General features: G+C 38.8%; 1 protein-coding gene across 1 annotated transcript in view; it reads left to right on the top strand.

Annotated features, from left to right (window-relative positions):
• Positions 1–4,012: 4,012 nt before the first annotated feature.
• LOC126355144 (uncharacterized) overlaps positions 4,013–20,593 on the top strand; it is a 93,542-nt gene continuing 76,961 nt past the window's right edge. The window contains exon 1 of the mRNA XM_050005340.1: positions 4,013–4,088. The gene's annotated coding sequence lies outside the window, so the exon portion shown is untranslated. The remainder of the gene's footprint in view (positions 4,089–20,593) is intronic.

Genomic DNA, 20,593 nt, shown 5'->3' with positions numbered 1-20,593 from the left:
CGATAATATGGAGGACTCGAACCACGTATTTTTCCTGATGCTGCTTCGCTTTCCGCAAAGTCCACAATGAAATTGCAACGGAATCTCAGTGTCGACACTCCTCTTACGCAGTTTCACAGACTTCGCAGCACCACAGTCAACACAGTCCCTCCTTTCCTCGTCCGGCAGAGATCCATATTTCCGGCAAAAAGTCAAACATTTGTCTATGCTGGATATGTATGGTATTAGTTTTCCATGTGAGGCAATCCGCAGAAGAAACGTCAGAAGCAGCAGACATTATACTCTCTATCAGTGGCGTAGCGTGGTTGGAAAGGTTGGGTAGACTCTGCAGTTATTATAGGGAGACAAAATAGTACAATAAACTATAATTTAAACAAACTACTACTACTACTACTACTACTACTACCACCGCCACTAATAATAATAATAATAGCTAACTTGTTCAAGAAACGATGACAAATTTGTAGAACTCCAGCAACAAGACAAGAAGCACTTACATTTTCTTGTACACAAGTTCAATGCGCCTGCCTTTTCTTTCCACGAGTAAGTCTATAACTCGGTCTACAAAGGTCTGATCACTGGATAGCTCCCCAAGTACTGTCTTTTCTATTGCTAACGTGCTCAAACACGACAGCCGGATGTTGGACATCGAATTCCTTAAATAATTCTTTACTCGTTTAAGAGTACTCATGCTTTGTTCGCTGCTTGCTGCAGATGCGGGTAGGGTCAAAACCAAACGCAGGAACTTCGTTGTTTCTTCATAAACGGAATCTAAATCATCGCTGAAAATGTACTTTAAGAGGATTCTTGGTGATAAAAGTTTTTTCTCATCAGCGTATATGTTACACAGTTCATTTTCAACTTGTTCTTGTTTGAAAAAAAAAAAAGGCACTGTTCTAATAATTGAAGCAATTTCAACTTTAGGAATTCTTTTTAATAGTTCGGGAAACACTTTTCGTTCAAAAGTTCAACAAACTGAATTGGGGGAATATCTTGAAACCTTCTTTCCATCTGAACAATTTGCAAATCCAGTATCTCGTAAGTTAGTGACCTGAGAGATGTCTTTTGACTGTCACAGAATGATAAGTTGCCATTTAAAGACAAGCTGCATTTAATGCATTCATCAACGAATGTTTCCGTTCTTAATTGCCGTAAGTTTCTCAAAACAGTTCTTATTTCGTCGTGGCAAGCAGTTATACTGACAGATTTTCACAGAATAACATTAAAGAGATTATCAACTTAAACAAAGCACTCTCTGTAGAAGCAAAGCAAGTAGGTAAACGTAGGATCATTCATCCGTCGTTTCATTTCCAAAGCACAGCTCAAAGATTCTGGGTCCCACTGAGAGTATGTCTCACCTAATATATAATTAAAAGAACTATATAGTACTTAGAAATGACTAGATGTGGAAACAGCCCTGGAACGAAAGTTCCAGCGAGCGTTGCTTGCATGTGGCAGTTTAAATCCTGTCTCAGTTAGCAATACAGTTCGTTTTGATGATTTGCTGAAAAACGAATGGAATGCAGTAAGATCACTTACAAACATGCGTACTTGTCGTATGATTTTGGAGGCATGTAACAGTACCACATTCAGTTGGTGTGCATACCAATGAAGAAACAGCGCATAGGGGCAGAACTGCTTCACCAATTGTAGTCCTTTTTCTCTGCCCACCGTTACTGAAGCGCCATCATATGTTTGACTAATCACTTTTCCTTCCACATTCCATTCTTTCAATACTGCATGAACAATGTTTGACAAATCTTCAGCAGTTTTATCTCCAGAAACATCGTAAAATCCAGCGAATCGTGCCTCAATTTTGTCTGCAATACAGTATCTGAATATTATACTCATTTGACTTTTACATGATATGTCTAATGTTTCAACAGTCTGAAACGAAATGAAATTGCAGTTCTGACTTTCAGATTTTATTTTCTCTTTAACTGCCAGAGTTATCATTTCTATTACATCATTCTGTATATCTGGAGACGTTCGTTTAAAGGTTGAGGATGATGACAGATGGTCTCGGATTAACTGATCTCCTTGAGCTAGTAAATCCAACTATTTTAGATAGTTACCTTTGTTGCTGGAGGATTCGTCTTCTCGATGGCCGCGAAAGGCTAGTTCTTGTTTACAAAGAAATACAATTGCCTGACTAAGACGAGCCAATACTCTCCTGCTGTGTGCAACTTGTTCGTTGTATTTTACAGCTGTCAGACCAGCGGCTTCAGAAAGGGCGTGCTCAATTCTACATTTTCCCAATTACTGAAATGATTCTTTGCTCTGCAGGTGAAGTTTTGATATCTGACGTTTTTATGCTTACGTGTCAAAGTTCTTTATTGTACAAATGCCCTCATTGCATCATTCCTTTTCACCACCAAACAGAAGACAAAAATAACAATATAATCTGTTATTAACTGCATCACATTCAGCCAAGCATACTTTTCGTACCAGGCTGCCTGAAAACTGCGTTTTTGTTTGGCTTCACTTAAAACTACACTGAGTATATGAGTCGGCCGTTTGTCCTTCAATTCGCTATTTTTTCGTACGTTAATGAAGAAAAAAGGCGTTTTTAATAAAAATTCTATAAGGTGTACAGTTGCTGGCTCACTCATGTTGGCGACACAACAAAAATATGCACTAAAATCACGCCAGAATGACTATGAACACAAACCGCGCGACTGTTCACTTCCGTGTTAAAAGCCAGCATAGAAGCGGCAGACACTATTCCCGATACGTGCTAGCAAGTGCAGCGCACCGGCCTTCGTGGTAGAGGGGAAGTGGAGGGGCGCAGGCGCACACATCCAGGTAAGGGAAGGGAGGCAGAGACTGGGAGTAGTCGAGTCTCAAGCAGGCAGATATACCAATACTCAGGGTGCGGCGGCGCGGGCTACAAAACTGATGTCTTCGCACATTTAGTGCTCTTCGTAGAAAGTTGTTCATATTTTTGTTATGAATTACTATTGCATCTTTGTTAAGCACGAATACAGGGGAGACTAAGTCTCAAAGTTTCCCCTCACGCTACGCCACTGCTCTCTATCAAGAGGAACCATGTCGATTTCCCAAAGGAATCGCAAACAATTATGGCGAGAATGAAATGTACATGAACTGAAGAAACGACGCAAAACTGATAATAATGACTATCACAAATAATTGATCATAATGCGTGCCACGAGACTTCCATAGTTTACTATCGCACATTCAATATGTATCATTTGGAGCCCTCCAACTTCGATAGGCAATCATTCTTGGAAATTACCGAGAAAAGTATAACTCAGGGCCAGTACACGACTATCACATTATTGTGCGACCATGTCATTTGAAGTGTGGAATTTGTAGCTCTATGACTGCGTGTGACACTGTGTTGCAGAGCTCCCGATTCGTAGAGTGGATGTCTTTCCTACTCTGATATTTCATATCTTTTTTTCTTTTCTTCTAGCACATAAAATGGTATTTTCTTTTTTCGACTGGTACATTTAGCTCAGCAGACTAATTATAGACGTACACACGTACAGTGTAGCACGGCTGTGATATTCTGAGTCCACTGTAATATCTATGTCGTTTAAAACTGAATTGAGAATCAGCAGTCCAACACTGATAAACGTCCACCGACAAACGGTGGTCTACTATTGTGATTCCATTGTTTAACAAAAGGGGAGGATGACCTGCTGAGAATTTTGAACAGATTACGGGAAAGTATACTATAGCTATTTTCATGTTGTGCTGAGAACTGTCGTGGGTGGGGTGACCTCTTTCTGCTACCCTACAAGGATGGTACGCGAAAGTGAGAGAGAAACGAGTGAGGATGTGTTTTGCCACTACTGTGTATAGATTCGCACCCATATTGACTGCAGAACAGTGCCAAAACCGCCACCACATCAAGCAGTCGGCATAATTTCCCGTGAATATCGTGATGTATAAGAAAATAATGATTACTAAAGTCGCGGTATTGCCCCACGCACGTCAGGTTAAATTTACATATCACTAGATTGGCAGACAATCACTGCTAGAAGTTCGTGACAATTCTGCTAAGTATAAAAAACTAAACACTATTTATGGGAAAAGTGACCAAGGTGTTTACCCCCATAAAAGTTAGTTACTAGCATATTTTATGTTTACGATGCATAACACTACACATCAGATTGACTTCTAAACCCTCGTATATACAAAACTAACATCCATCATTCCATGCCTTGACGATTTTGATTTAATTTAGGCCATCTATTGATCTGCTGTACCTGCTTGGTATTGTTTCTGGTACTAGGGAATCAATATGCCTTGAAAATATGTCTGGAATCAGAACAACAAAAATGAGGTCCTGTTGCAATGGCACTGGCCACTTTAATCCCTTAGCCAGGGAAAAGTGGTCATTATGTAAGCCTTCAGAAAAATGCATACTTTATAGTTCCTATATACTATTTTCTTTTTTAATTGAAAGTGTTGTGTGATACCTTACGACATGCAGATTCAACATTTGTAAGCAGTTAGCTGCTGTCGATGGTTTGGTGAAAATTCAGTTTCCCTTGTGGCAGACACGGATTCAGGATTTCTTTTGGAGGGGGAGGAGAGGGGAGGGACAATTTTTTTGTCCGTGGCCTAGCTTCCAAATAATTACTTCTAAACAAAAAATTCATACAGATTTTAGTTTGTTGTTTATTTATTATATGTTGAGAATTATGGTCTGATTGATTTATATATGCATGCCATATGTGCTCCATGAAAGTTTGGCGGAGAGGGGAGGGGGCGAACAGGCACACCAGTCCATTCGCCAAAAATCCTCTCATTCCAAGAGCTCTTCCACCTGTGAAGTTCAATGCTGTTGCACATTGTCATCGGTAATAATGAATAAGAATAAGAATCTTTATTAGCCGTTCAGTATTTTCTTATACAATGGGCTTCATCAATAAGTTCAATTACAGTATAAAGATGGTTATATCCGCATAACAATGTATATATGTCATATGAATGTTAGTGTAGTACAATAGCACACATTTTATATATTGTTACTTTTACAATAAGAAAGAAAACATTATACAGATTTATATTAAGCAGGGAGTATTCATGTTACTGACACTGTCATTATCATATACATGTTGATGACACTATGTCATTGTCCTAAGCTATTAATACAAATATAGAGCACTCGAAATAGGTCTATTATGCCTGTATGTTAGATATTGTTTTTCCAAATTTAGGTCCTACTACAGGCAGAGGTACCATTCTTTATGTTAAAACAGCAAATCTGCCATATTACAATCTTTATATTCATCAACTGAGCAAAATGCTTTACCTTTGAGCCATTGACCCAATGTCATCTTAAATTTATTTTTATATACTGTTTGTACAATTTTAGGGAGCATATTAAACAGTTCGAGGCCTACATATTTATAACTATTATGTATCTTGGACAATCTAGAGTATGGCAGATCAATTGTGTGGTTTCGTCTTGTATTGTGCGTGTGGACAGATGACCCAAGGGGTATTGAGCTATGTTTTCTTTTACGTGTAATAAGCAATAATAGATGTACAAACAAGGAACTGTCACAATGTTAAGGTTTTTGAAATGCTCCCTGCAAGTATCCCTAGGAGAGAAACCCACTATACATCAAAGAGCTTTTTTTGTCATCTGAAAATTAATATTGAATTGGAAGAATTTCCCCAGAGCAGAATACCATATGAAAGATGGGGGTGGATATAAGCAAAATATGAATGCAGCAGTAATTTTGGCTGACATTACTCCTAAGCTTATAAAGTAGGAATGAAGTCGATATTGATTACACCACTGATAAAGACACACATGGGGAAGGGGTACAATGTCACGTTAACACTGACCAGTGAGTGCACTGTGATCAAAGATTGGGGGTTAGTACATCAATGTAACATTATACCTTCCCACACAATAACACTGGGACCACTAAAATGATCCTTTTCAGTAGTATGCCTGGGTGCATTAAGTACTCTTATGTCGCAAGAGGTGTGGAAAGGTAATGCACCTCTATGTACATGAAATAGCAAATATTGTTGCCCAAGAAAGATAGTGTTTCAATGGAAGGACAAAGTCATTCTCTGTTTTTTCCACTACTCAGAGGTGACGTTTATGTACAAAGTTGATCACTTCCAGGTTACGTTTATTGAAGGAATGGAGGAATGCAGTCCTCTGTTCTGCAGCTCATTTGTGGTAAATATGATTGGCATGTGTCTCTCGTCTCCCGTTCTGTTGTGCAGTGGGCATAAAGTTTGTTAGTGGTTTTGTCACAAGCTTTTTGTCATGCCACTGCTTTTTGACATCCACCAGAACTGCCAGTACTGAATAAGGGGCAACAAATGTGTAGAAGTCATCCAGGTAAGCCACTTGCCGGGATGCCGTTGCCCCTTGCTGGCTCCTCATTGGCCATACTTGGCTGACTCTTGGTCACTTCCTACATCACGAGGGCCCACTTCAGTGTTGCTGTGGTCCACATCTTGTTGGACTGCCCACTCTTAGCCAAACTGAACAGACTTTTAACCTTCCTGCCACAGTGCTTATGGTATTAGGAGACAATGCCTCAATGGCTAATTTAGTTTTACGTTTTCTTTGGGAGGGAGTTTTGTATTACTCAATCTACGGGTGGGCATCTGGCCTTCTCTCCCTGGCCTTCACCCTCCCTCTTTCTTAAATCTTAATCGCTCTTTCTTTGCTGTTTCTTTGTCTTGATGTTTGTCTTTTCCTTATTTGTGTTTCTCTAGCTCTGCATTTTTTGGCTGAAGATTTTACTGTGTTGCAGAGTTGATAGCTAATCCTTTTTCATTCTTGCGATCAGCCAGCACATGCCAACTGCTGTATTTTAATACCTTCCACTGCTTTTTTTCTTTTAATGCATGTTTTCCCCTACTGCTTTGCTGCTTTGTATTCTCTTTCAGTGTGGTTCCCAGTTGGTTTTACACTTTTTTACTTCCCCCAACTCCTTTTGGGGATGGTTTTACCCCAAGACCTGGTTGCATGAGGAAAAAGGGACTGAAGACCCTGTAGTTTGGTTCTTTACTCTCCAAACCAACCAAGACAGTCCTGTTTAACAATATTCCGGGATGCATAAGTACCCTCATACGGTGAGATAATGCATCCCTATTTCTCTGGAATGGTTAATTTTGTTGCCCAAGAAAGATAATGATTTCAACTGAAGAACAAAGCCATTCTCTGTTTTTTACACCTCTTTGAGGTACTGTTGATGTACAAACTTGATCACGTTCAGATTACGTTTTTTGAAGGAATGGAGGAATGTAGTCCTCTGTTCTGCTGCTCATTTTTAATAAATATAATTGGTATGTGTCTCTCAAGTCTCCCATTTTGCTCCGTAATATACATAAAGTCTGTCAGTGATTTTTTCACAAGCTTTTGCAATGGCTCCAGTTTTTAACCTCCATGAAAACTACCATTACTGAAAAAGGAACACATTGACAAAATGAATGTTGTTTAAATTGTTTAACATGTGATGATACAAGCCAAGAGTATTTGCTGAGATACTTATGCCCAAAGTATCACTTTACCTCTTTACCTTTGATCAGGTGTGAGGAAGATGGGAATTAGTAGTCGTTATCCGGCTGCCAGGGGCTCAATAGGAACTAAAGTTCTTTGTAGTTGTCTCTATGTTTGTCTAAAAATTTTCCAGTTGCACAAGGAACATTTGACCTTTCACACACATCAGATTCAAGAGAAACAAGAACCAGCTCCTCTTCACAGGGTTGACGTAAATGATTCATGTTTTTCAGAGCACTGTTTATTGAAAAGTGTATGATGTATAAGAAACAAAAAGATACACTCACGAAGTTTAAAAAGCCCACCTCATGTCATGTACTTGTTGATGATGACAGACCTGTAATAGCACTCTACAAGATGTCGGCAGTGTAAGAGAAGAGTTATTGTGTGTTAGGCAAAGTGCCTTTGTAGTAAATATGGAAAAGCTGCACCTGGTGCTGGTTTTACCAGTTTCATAATACTGGTGTCTGTGTAAAGGGAAAAGCATGAAGAAACCACATTCCTCAGAGTAAGTTTTCGAATATGAAACAGAGCTTTGTGTACAGCCCACAAAAATCTTATAAGGCAGGATTGGGCATTCTGCTGAAAACTGTGAAATGTTTTGTGGTGATTTTTTATTTCCAACCATACCGTGTGCAACTGTTGCAACACATGGCTCAAGGTGATTAGTACATGCCATTGCAGTTTTATACCCAAATGCAGTGCCATTGATATTCAACAATGAGGTGATTTTCCATCTGTCAGGAAATGTGAGTCATCGCAATGTGAAAGTGCGGAGTACTGCACTGCTGCATGTCCATATGTAGTTGGAAAGCGATGCACCAGAGGTGAATGTCTTTTGTGCCACATCCAAGAAAATGGTGCATGGCCCCTTTTTCTTTATCGAGTATATGATTACAGATTGTGTGTACCTCGATGTGTTGCAGTTTTGGTTGTTGCTACAACTGACTGCTGACTACTTGACTTTCATCTTTCAACAGGATGAGGCTTCACCTCAGTGGAGCACTAGAGTCTAGATTGGTACCTGCCTTGTGGCCATTTTATCCCTACTAGTATTAAAGTTATTGGTACCTCTCACGCTACTTGCAGATGTAGTGTGGGAAGATAGCTAATATTAGAAAATGATGTCACTTTGACCTTTGAAGGAGAATGGTGAACTTGATATGTAAATAAACAGTAGAATTCACACTCTTAGTCACATTTTATTTTATTAGCATTAATGGTCAACTTTTCAGCCATCAAGATATCTAAAAAAGGAAATAAAAAGAAAATTATTTCATATTTGTAAAATATGAATTATTACGTATAAACAGAAAAATGAGAGACAGCAACAAAAAGACATGTTGTGGTTAATAATGGATAAAAGTTAATAAATCTTGGCGCTGGTGGAGGGATTGGTGACACACAATAAAAATAAATATTTACTGAGAGTATTAAATTTTAAGAAAGGGTAATCAAATACGTATGCTGATTACTTAAACTTGTTACCTTCTAAACGCAAAAAAACTGTAATTAGGCCTACATATAAAAATAAATTGAGTTGTTAAAATTAGTAGCAGTAATGTAAAATACGTTTGGAAGTACAAAAGATAAGGAGTAAAGAGTAATTTATGGTTTTAGCTCTCAGCTGAGATGAGTGGTGATTTCTTAATGGGTGCTGTGTTGTCAGTTTTTGAAGTGCATTTTGAATTGCATCTGAATATAGAACTATTTGCTGTCAGATTATCATTGATTTCATGAGAAATTTTAGTTTTTCAATCTCCACTGTGCGTTAGAAATGAAATACTGTCTCTTCTGTTTTGGTGGAGGTGAGCTAAAATATACTTAGGTGTACACAGCTCGTGCATTGCATGCTGCTGTTTGGTAATTCATTTAAGTTTGTCATAGCTTATCAGGTGCTAGAGTATGGATTGTATAACTAATGATGACATTCTTGGGGGTATGATATCAGTCATTGAAATTGATTAATCTAAGTTCAGGAGACAAGGGCATCCATGTAATTGTTTGTGTCTGTGTGTTAGAGGGGGGGGGGGGGGGGGGGGGAGAGCCAGTTGGGGCTGGATCCAGTGATCTTGTGTATTTTTTTAATATTTTGGAAGATGAATTTTGACTTGTAAGTAGCCATAAAGTCTTTTAAATTATTCCTGTGAAAGAAAGCACCTAACTGCAGTATATTTTTCCTTTTCCTAAGAGCTATCAGGAGTGGGGTGGGAGGAGGGGTTGGGTGGGGGGGGGGGGGAAGGGGAGGAAGGAGGGTTCAGCACTGCAGGCCCCTTGCCACTTCCCCCTCTTCCTGGGTATAGGTGCTGTTGTTGGGAGACAAGAGCTTGGCAGGGGTGAGCATGTCAGTAGCACTGAGAAACAACTGAAATTTTTAAAACTGAACAAAGCTTCCAGGGCCCCACGGAATCCATGTCAGATGCTATACTGAATTTGCAGCTGAGTTAGCCTGTCTTTTAACTACAGGCTATCATAGATCACTGAAATAAAAAGGTGTACCTAGCAGTTTGAAGAAAGCACAGGTCATAGCCATCTACAGGAAGGGTAGCAGAAGTCATCCCAAAAACTCAGCATTGTCCAGTATCCTTAACAACTAAGTATTGTAGAATCTTAGAACATATTTTGAGCTCAAACATAATGAGGTATCTAAAACCTTCATGACTCCCAGCATGGATTATGAAGACATAGATCATGTGAAACACAACTCATACTTTTCTCAAATGAAGTACTGAGAGCCACAGATCAAGGGAGTCAGGTATTCATTGCTTTCCAAAAAGCATTTGACTCAGTACCACCTATGTGCTTATTACCAAAGTATATTCATGTAGGATAGCAAGAAAAATTATGCACTGGATTGGATACAGAAGTAATTTTGGATGTACCCCAGGGAAGTATGTTGGGATGCTTGCCATTCATGTTGTGCTTACATGAATGACCTATGCACATAGTACCCGATGGCCATAATATCAATGAGTCAAGTTGGAATTGGCCAACTCAAAATATACCTGCGTGTAACAATTTGTAGGGCTGTGAAACGGACACACAGCCTCAGTCGTAGGTAAAGCAGAAAGCAGATTACAGTTCATTGACAGAATACAAGGGAAATGTCATCAGTCTGCAAAGGAGACTGTGTACAGAACACTCATGCAACCCATCCTAGAATATTGCTCAAATATGTGGCACTCATACCAGATAGGATTATCAGGGCATATTGAACTGATACAAATAAGGATAGAGTGAATGATCACAGGTTTGTTCAACCCATTGGAAAGTCACGTGGACGTTGAAAGAACTGAGCTGGTGATGGTGAAAGATAGGTGAAAACTGTCCCTGGAATTCCAACTTAGAATGTTGCTAGAAACAACTTCAAATGGTGAATTTTTGATTATATTACAGCCACTTACAGATCACTCCCACAAAGATTGTGAAAACAAAATTAGACGACTTACAGCATCCACAGAAGCATTTAACCCAAGCAGTACCAATGGGGTCAAGGTACTTTGTGTCCAAGTTTTGTAAATATTATAATTAAGTCACATACTTTATGTTTTAAATTTTGAAGAAAATATGCATTGTTTTCTATTAAATCTTCTACCAGATTCTTCAATTGTTTAATTTTTTTTTAAACTTAACACAAAAATTGAATGCTAAGTGATATGCAGTAGAGAAGTGACTTTTCACAAAAAAAGTCATATGGTATCCAACATTTTCAGATTCTGGACCCTACTTAGACACCAAGTCACTTTTTTGTAGGATATTAGATTATCTTTAATGAAATCTTTGCTTTCATATACTGATGCCATAAAATTTATATAAAGCTCCATAAATTTGAGGGATGCCAACCAGATTCATAACTGCAACATTGTCTCCAGAAGTGATATGTCGTTCCAGTTCTCAGCCAAATGGAAGGCTTGAACCAGAGAGTTTGAAGGGTATGTGACAAGCTAGGCTTTGACTTCCTTACCTTGGCCCACAAGGTTAATGAAAGCAGGCTCCCCCTGATTGGATCAGAAATGCAATACATATGAGAGGCTGCTATCCAGGTAGTTGACTGCATGTTGGGATTGCAAAAAATGTCTAATTAGAATAAACAAATCTCCAGGCAGCCAAGACCCCAAATTACCAGGTGTCTGTAACTAAAAACTGATTTTGTGATTTTGTTGTGAAAACTGGAGTGCAGGCTGTATATGCTACAGGACACTGAAACATTGTAGATATATTCATTAATTGATGCACTTGTGGAGTACCTGAAAAAAATAATAGTTCACTTTCTGCCACCACAGGAAAATATGGTGCTGGAAGCAGTCAGAAAGTGGTGTGGGGGCAGAAAAAGGGAAGCAATAATCAAACACATGATAATGGTGGTTCTGCCATGTTCATTAGGATGTGGTCACAAGTAAAACATGTTCGGTGTGGACTCTCGATTTAGTAATGTGCTGAGGCTAACACAGCATGGTTGACAGTTGCTTGCAGCATATCCAGTGTTATCTAGAGTGATATGTTTTCATATGCTATCCTTCAGATCAGGAAGAGTCCAGATACATCCCTGATAGACACAATCTTCCAGGTGTCCCCACAACCATAAGTCACAGGGATTTAGGTTGGGTGGCTCTGGAAGGCCACACATTTTGAAATTGCCTAAAGCAGATGCAATCATTACTAAAGTTTTCCAAAGCAAATATTTCACCTGGCAAGTGACACATGGTGTCACCCCATCTTGCATGAAAATAATGGTTCTTGCAAAGTTGGAATCAGGTATTGCACAAGGAGGTCCTTATAACATGTAGGTGTTACTGTTATATTAACAGGCTGTGAGCTGTCATCTCCTTGAAGAAAAATGGACCAAGAATGAAGGAGCTTGTGAAACCACAACAAAGCCTTATAAGCTGTGCAGTGGATGTTCCTGCACATGTGGTGGAGTATAACCCCTCATGCAACAGTTCTGTGCTTGTCAATCTGTGCTTGTCAATCCTAAGGTTGTTCTTCAACCATTTGTTACCCATTTACATGCACGAAAATATGAATAGTAAAGTCATGGTGCTATAGCTTTTCTTGTGACCTCATTTGGTGCACATTCTGAATCTCATAATGATACCAATGTAAAATGTGCTGCAAAATGTTTTAAACTGTTGGCGAGGCAAGCAATAATTCCCATGTTACAGCTGAAGTACTGGATGCAGAATTTGGGATATACGCTGTACAGTCAACTGTAGCTACAACTGCACCAGTCACTACCGTGGGACTGGGTCACCTACCTCTCCCTTTTGCACCACCTAATTTACCTCTTTCTTCAAATTTCTTGATAATATCCTTTAGCCCATTTATTTGTACTGGGCCTCTTTGCAGCTGTTTCTGTTGACACAATTCCAGCAGTGCAGTCCTGCTTTTGTTGCCATTCTGATGAAACATCTTTACCAGCATGGCATGGCCTTTTCTTCACAGTAGCCACACCTTCTTAACCCTTTACACCAAGAGTCGCTTTCCAAAAGAAATCAACATGTGTTATCAAGTGACAAACAGCATACTGACATCAAAACACAAAACATTTTGCATTCTGACTGCTTACAGCACCATATTTTCACTTGGTGGCAGAAAGTGGGACTATTATTTTTTTCTGCATACTCTAACTTACCTACAAGGTCTCATTGTCCTCCAATGTATACAGTCTGCACTTCAGCATTCAGAAAACCATTAGTTTAATTATAACCCCTTGGTATTAGTGCAAGACCCAAAGAAATGTCCCTCACAGGTCAGACTATTAAAATCCTTGAGATCAGTTGCTGACACATTCACAGCGAAGTCCCATAGTCTGAAGCATACTGGGAAATCAGTGGTTGCTCACATAGTTGTAGGTAACAAGATTGGCTAAAACTCATGACTGACAGCAGTAAGATTTTTGGAGTTAAGTGAAGTGTTGAAACTTCCTGGCAGATTAAAACTGTGTGCCCGACCGAGACTCGAACTCGGGACCTTTGCCTTTCGCGGGCAAGTGCTCTGGCAGAAGTAAAGCTGTGAGTACCGGGCGTGAGTCGTGCTTCGGTAGCTCAGATGGTAGAGCACTTGCCCGTGAAAGGCAAAGGTCCCGAGTTCGAGTCTCGGTCGGGCACACAGTTTTAATCTGCCAGGAAGTTCATATCAGCGCACACTGCGCTGCAGAGTGAAAATCTCATTCTGGAAGTGAAGTGTTCATTGAAAGGATAGGCTGATAGAAAATGGAGGTGGCATATTTGTTACAGTAGATAAGAAAATCAGATCCACTAATATAGAAATTGGAGCTTCATGAGTGATTGTCTGGGTAAGGTTCAATATGAGGGGAGGGCCTTTTTTGGCCACAAGGCTCACCATGAGATGTAACCAAAAACTTTAAAGAAAACCTCAGCATGTTAGTAGATATGTTCCGTAGTCACACTGTCATCATTGGAGGAGACTTTAGCTGCTCAACAATCAGTTGGGGTAACTGAAGTGTAAGACATCCTGTGAAACAGCACTAAATGCTTTCTCTGAAAATTGGATGCAGGTTGTTTAAATGTTCACTTGTGATGGAGGTATATTGAGTCTAATGGCAGCTAATAGCCCTAAATTCTTTGAGGATTTGAATATTGGCACTGATATTAGTAACCATAAGGCAACTGTAGCAAGAGTTACAACCAAAGTACAAAGGGTGACTAAAAAAAAAGTTGAAAGATTTATGTATCTAGTAAAGTAAATGTAGAGGCAGTAGTCATATCTGAAGGAAGGTCTAGAAAACCTTTGGCTCTGTGTATGTGATGTAGAGGAACTATTGCTCAATTTTAGAAAAATAATTGACTAAGCACTGAGTAGGTACCTAGTAGAACAGTTCATGTGGGGGGATCCACCTTGGTATACAGTCTCTGTAAAGAAGGTTGCACAGAAGCAGCAAACACTGTACAAAAGATATAAAACAAAGCATAGTCCTATAGAGAGGAAGATGGTAAATAAAATGTAGTTGGTTGTCAGGAACACAGTGTGTGTATGCTTGTAAAGAAAGTTGCACAGAAGCAGCAAACACTGTACAAAAGATATAAAACAAAACATAGTCCTATAGAGAGGAAGATGGTAAATAAAATGTAGTTGGTTGTCAGGAACACAGTGTGTGTATGCTTTGACTATCACTATAACAGAATCTTATCAAACGATTTCTCAAAACCTAACAAAATTCTTGTCTTAGGTAAAGGCTGTCAGTGGTACCAAAATTAATGACCAGACACTAATGGCTGACACAGGAACTGTCTGGCACAGGAGCTGATACTGAGGCTAACAAAACAATAGTAGAAGTGCATTTTAAGATGCTCCTTTACATAGAAAGATCCAGGGATACTGCCTCAGTTTAATTCTTGAACCATTGCAAAGATGAGTGGTACAGATACTGGTGCCAATAGTAATGAGAAACAGCCGATGTCACTAAAACTGAAGTAGGCTCTAGGGCCCATCAGACTCTGTACTTAATGTTCTATGGAGTTTAGCTCCATTTTTAACTGTAATATACTGTAGGTCCTTTGAACTAAGCAACTATGCCCAGTAGTTGGAAGAAAAAATCACAGGTTACACAGAAGTATAACGGAAGTGACCTACAAGCTCTCAACCAAAGACAGGGAGACACCTGTTACTTCAGTGCCCTTATTTTAATCCGCTATGGGCCCGTTTACAGTTGTCACCTGATATACCTTCCCTTTTAACAGATGACACGCGCTCGGCCAATTGTGTCTTTGAGTTTATCAGTATCAGTGGGATGGCATCGGTCATTTGAAGCTCACTTTTGGGGAATACAACCCTCCTTTCAATAGTAGTTTTCTAAGTTTTCCTTCTGGTTTTAGTTTCCTTCTTTCTTGAGTTTTGCTTCCATTGCTGCTGATTTAACATTTGGTTTTTTACCCTTCCCTAAGAGAAGGAATGGGCACTTATGACCGTAGCAGAAAAAAAAGAACCATTATATTTGACACACATTTGCTGTAGAATGTCAGAACATATTAAGAACTCAAACATAATATCTCGACAGAATAACCTCCTCCATGCCAACAAGCACTAATCCCTATAACTTTTTCATACAAAATATTACTCACACTTTTCTTACATGTCATCCTGAAAGTTGTGGATTAAAGTAGTCAGGAGAACAGTGTTTCTTGACCAAATAGCATTTGGCTCAGTACTACATCAATGGGTATTAATGAAAATGCAGTGACATTAGGTGAGGTGGACGTTGTGTTTTCAGACTGAAGACTGGAATGATGCAGTCCTCTATTCTTGCCCATCCACTGTAAAAGTCTTAACACCTGCACCACTAATGCAACCTACACCCATTTGAAACTGATTATTGTATTCAAGATTTGGTCTTCCTTTGCAATTTTAACCCTTTGAATTTCCCTCAGTTATCTAATGAACAATTCCTTGATGCCTCAGGATGTGTTCTATCAACTGAGCCCTTCTTTTGTCAGGTTGTGCCAGAAATTTTTTGTTCCCAATTTTATTCAGCACCACTCCATTTGTTATTTATGTTTCTCATCTAATCTTCAGGATTCTTATGTAACCACATTTAAGAAACTTCTATGCTCATTTTGTCTGAACTGCTTATTGCCCTTGTTTCACTTCCATGAACAACACCATAGGATAGACCCCTTTAGAAAAGATTTCCTAATACTTAAATTGGTATTAGATGTTAACAAATCCCTCTTTTACAGAAATGCTTTCCTTGCCGTTGCCAGTCTACATTCTAATACCCTCTCTACTTCTGCCACAATCAGTTATGTTGCTGCCCAAATTCCAGTGTTTCATTGTAACTGTTAGAGTTATGAAAGCACCCAGGGAATGCCACAAAAACATTTCCCAGACCATAACACTCCATCCTGTGTCCTGGACCCCTCCAATGATTCAATGGCCATCTGTCCAATGGAGCATAAAATGTAATTTCGTCTGAAAAGGGCACCTGTTACCACTCAGTGGATATCTGGTTATGGTACTTGTGTACTATTCCAGCCTCCATTGCCAATGAACAGCTGTCAGCATGGGTGCATGACCCAGGCGCCTACTCAACTGTCATTGAGGAGAGACTGTTCATCTGGACAGTTATTTGCTCTACAATTGCACATTTGTTCACCCACACATATACACAGCCATTGTTCACCCCTGTCGTCTATGAACCATGGGGCACCACAGTTTCCTTAGCACTGCTTTTGGATGGTGCCACTTTACCATGCATGGTATACTTTAACCATGGCAGCCAGACGTGTATCTGTCCTTTGTCTAAAAACCCTTTTGGACATCAGCTAAATTCCTCTGCTTCTGCATTATGACAATGACTGCCCTGGTTTCCACATCTTCCCGACACACTTTATCTTCCCTATACTGCTAGCGCTGCCACCTGCTGTCTGTGAGTGCTTATTGCACATTGACATCAAACAAAGGTGGTGGTCAAATTTTATCCATGTTCCAAGCCTTGCTAAATATTTCAGAGCTTTCTACTTCAGGTTTCACTAGCTCTTGGTTCCAAGAATGATGTGAGCATGACAACTTTGCTGGTGCTAGTAAATTCAGGAAATTGTTATGAATACTTTGACTATTTACTATTATAATTTTTACAGTCGAAGTAGCTTTGCTTTGTAAGCTGACTGATTTTGCTCTTCACATACTGAGTGGTGAGCATTCATCACTTGACCTCAAACTACCACCTAGCCTAAAAACAGAATGTATGCACTGCACAAGTAGTCTGCTACTCTAGTAGCTACTTTCTTTGTATAGTGAACCCCCGACCTATCCAGGAGAGACATATAATTCTCCATCCCGTAACACAGATCCAGAAATCTGCAGCCAAGATTATCACAGAATCAATGGAGCCTTTGGTGGTGACTCCACTCAGCTTCAAACCAAAGGACACTAATCAATTCTGCAAATTATGAGAGCTCTGCTTGCACCCTGCAAGTGAGGCCAGCATTCTTCACCACCTCTGCCAGCCCCCGTAGTCCATTAATTTCAATATTACTTGTGTTATTGAGAGATTTCTACTGATGTGTTACTGTGCTACTTTCTCTATTTCATCTCAAAGCCACCAGTACATCTTCTATTGTATTTTTTTCCCTGCTTCAGTCAAAAGTTGCCTAATACTCACTCTGAATCTGTCAGCAACCTCTAATTCCTTCAATTTATCCAGGTCCCATCTCTTTAATTTCCTATATTTTTGCAATGTCTTCAGTTTTAATCTGCAGTTCATAAGCAAAAAATTATGATTGTGAGTCCACATGTGCTCCTGCAAATGTCATACACATTACAGTCTGGTTTTGTAAGTCTCTGACTTACCTTTATATAATTAATTTGAAACCTCCAGTGCTCTTTCTCATATAGAACCTTCTTGCATGATTGTTAATTGAAATGTTAGCAGTGATTATATTAAGCTGTGTGCATAACTACCAGGCGATTTCCTCTTTTGTTCATTTCCCACGGTTCATATTCTTCCATTATTTTTCCTTATCTTCCCAGCTATTGAATTCCTAGATGTAATATAAAGTTGTAGTACCATAGTGACTGTTGGCTTTTTGTCTGTCTTGGCTATGATAATACATTCACTATCATGTTGATAGTAGCTTACTTACATTCTTATTTTCTTACTGATTATTGGGCCTACTCTAGCACCACCTGTATTTGATTTTGAGTTGTTAACAAGTACTGAGCTTATCAGAAGTCCTGTTCTTCCTGTTACCACACTTCACTAATTCCCATTATAATTTATAATAACCCTCTCTTGGAGAAACTATGAATTAATCATCATATATACACTTCCAGTGACTATTACTGATACTGCATTTATTGATAAATGTTCCAAGAGATGTTATATTAATACTTACTTTGGCATTAGCATCTAGGGAATGATTAAAAATAACAATCTTCATTGTAGAAAGGTTCATGCGGGTATTTAGTTGGAGCATATAGTTGAGTTTTAACTTCAACATATTTATTTTGATGATCTCTCATTACACATTTTGATTACAAGAAGCACGGCTTTAACACAAAAGAAAAGCATTTGATCAGAATTTCTCTTAACAAAAAACGGTTGCAGTACAGTTACTAACCACAGACTGCCCCATTTGGCATGCATTCATCTCTGTCTAGCAAATCATGTTTTTCAAAGTTATTTGCTCAAATTGGAGGTCGATCTCTTTTACAAACAATAAGAATATAAGTAAACTTTTATCTTTTTATATGTAAAAAAAATCTGAGAATAACAGTAGTAAAACAAAAATGTAAAATTTCAAGATATGCCACTTCAGAAGGTTTGCTTACATTAGATTATGTATCATAAGAAATTGTTTTTACAGAAATTGGAGGGTCTTTAGAATAAAATAATGTTTCTCAACTTGACGGATAATAAGATTTTATTTATCATTATCTAAATTAAATTTGGAAAATAATCAAATCCATGTGGCGTTAGTTGTTTGCTTAATTAGATTATGTATCATAAGAAATTGTTTTTACAGAAATTGGAGGGCCTTTAGAAATAAAATAAAGTTTCTCAACTTGATGGATAATAAGATTTTATTTATCATTATCTAAATTAAATTTGGAAAATAATCAAATCTATGTGGCGCTAGTTACGATTGCAAAAATGTGTGGTAATACAATAGAAAACCTGGGAAAATAGTATAACTATACAAATTCTCCAGAATATAGCATACTTATATAAAAACCATACTTTTTTTACCGTACAACTGAAATTAGAATAAACATTGCCAATAAACAAGATGAAGTAATAACACGAGCTGGTACAGTAATCTTTGGTTCATTTAGAAAACCCATAACATTGGTTTACTATAAACTTCAACCTATGATTTTTAAATTCTTTAACCTATGTGCCCATTTAAGGGCTATGACATTTCATGCTCTGTCCTGTAGAATTCCAGTTTTGTTTTTCCTGATGGTGATGTTTCCTGAGGAGTTGTCTCCTGGAGATACGAAGGAGGGCTACTTTGTTTCTGGATTATTTTACTAAAGAGGATGCCATCATCATTAGACTGCACAATATAGATGCATGCTTCAGTGGGAAAAAATGACTGCTCTGCTTTCTCTTGCTTTCAGCCGTTCACAGTACCAGCACAGCAAGGCCATGTTTGTTAATTTTATAAGGCCAGTTCAGTCACCCAATTATCTGAAATATTGCCCCTGGAACTATGAAATATTGCCCCTGGAACTACTTAAAAGGCTGTCACCCATCTTCAGAAATGATGAGTTTGTCAGATATCTCCTACAGAATTTGCTTTGCTATGGTTGCACCTAATGTTCCGTTATCTGTCTCATTGATGCACACAAGCCACCCCACCTTCTTAAGGTCTTATCATTCATGGGGTTATCGAATGAATTGTGTGATGGGATTGGGGATGTACTGGTGTGGAGGATGCAGCATATTATTTTGGATGGAGAGTCAACAGATGTGGAAGCAACTTCAGATGTGCCCCAGACAGGTGTGTTGGGACCCCTGCTGTTCATGATGTGCAGGGTGATTATAATTAAAGTTAAACTTTCAAACTGCTGTAGAAATAACACCACTGGTCAGAATGTGTCAAATTGCAATTGAATATTATCAGAGAAGGGGAAAAACATATGGTGGAAGAAAAATAAATAGTTACAAAATGTAGCAATAGATAGCCCAGTAAGCATCATAATGCAATTGTGGTCGACTACAAATGACAAATGAATCATACAACAATGCCTAAGGTGTATGTTTGACTTTAAACAAACTACTACTCAGTGTGCATGGTTGTGCAGGTGTGATACTGTTAGTTACATAAGCCCGTCCACCACGGCAATGTCATATCACATTGGATGAGAAAAATTGGTTTTTAACTGTCCTGAGGCCAAGAACGGCATAAAAAGCAACACTCACATCAGTTTTTAATTGTCATGAGGCCAAAAACCACATAAAAGCATCAATCTAAATCATATCAGATTTCTGTGTGACTGGCACAAAACATATTCAGTATGCTGTCCACCATTTTCTGCAAGAAGTTGAAATCGAGAAACAGCATGTTCCACAACTGTTTGAAGTGTTTCCAGGGTCATGCTCAGAATATGTTGTGCAAC

Source organism: Schistocerca gregaria, chromosome 3 (genome assembly GCF_023897955.1).
Source record: "Schistocerca gregaria isolate iqSchGreg1 chromosome 3, iqSchGreg1.2, whole genome shotgun sequence".
Taxonomy (NCBI): Eukaryota; Metazoa; Arthropoda; class Insecta; order Orthoptera; family Acrididae; genus Schistocerca; species Schistocerca gregaria.
This window is presented reverse-complemented; position numbering and strand designations above follow the sequence as displayed.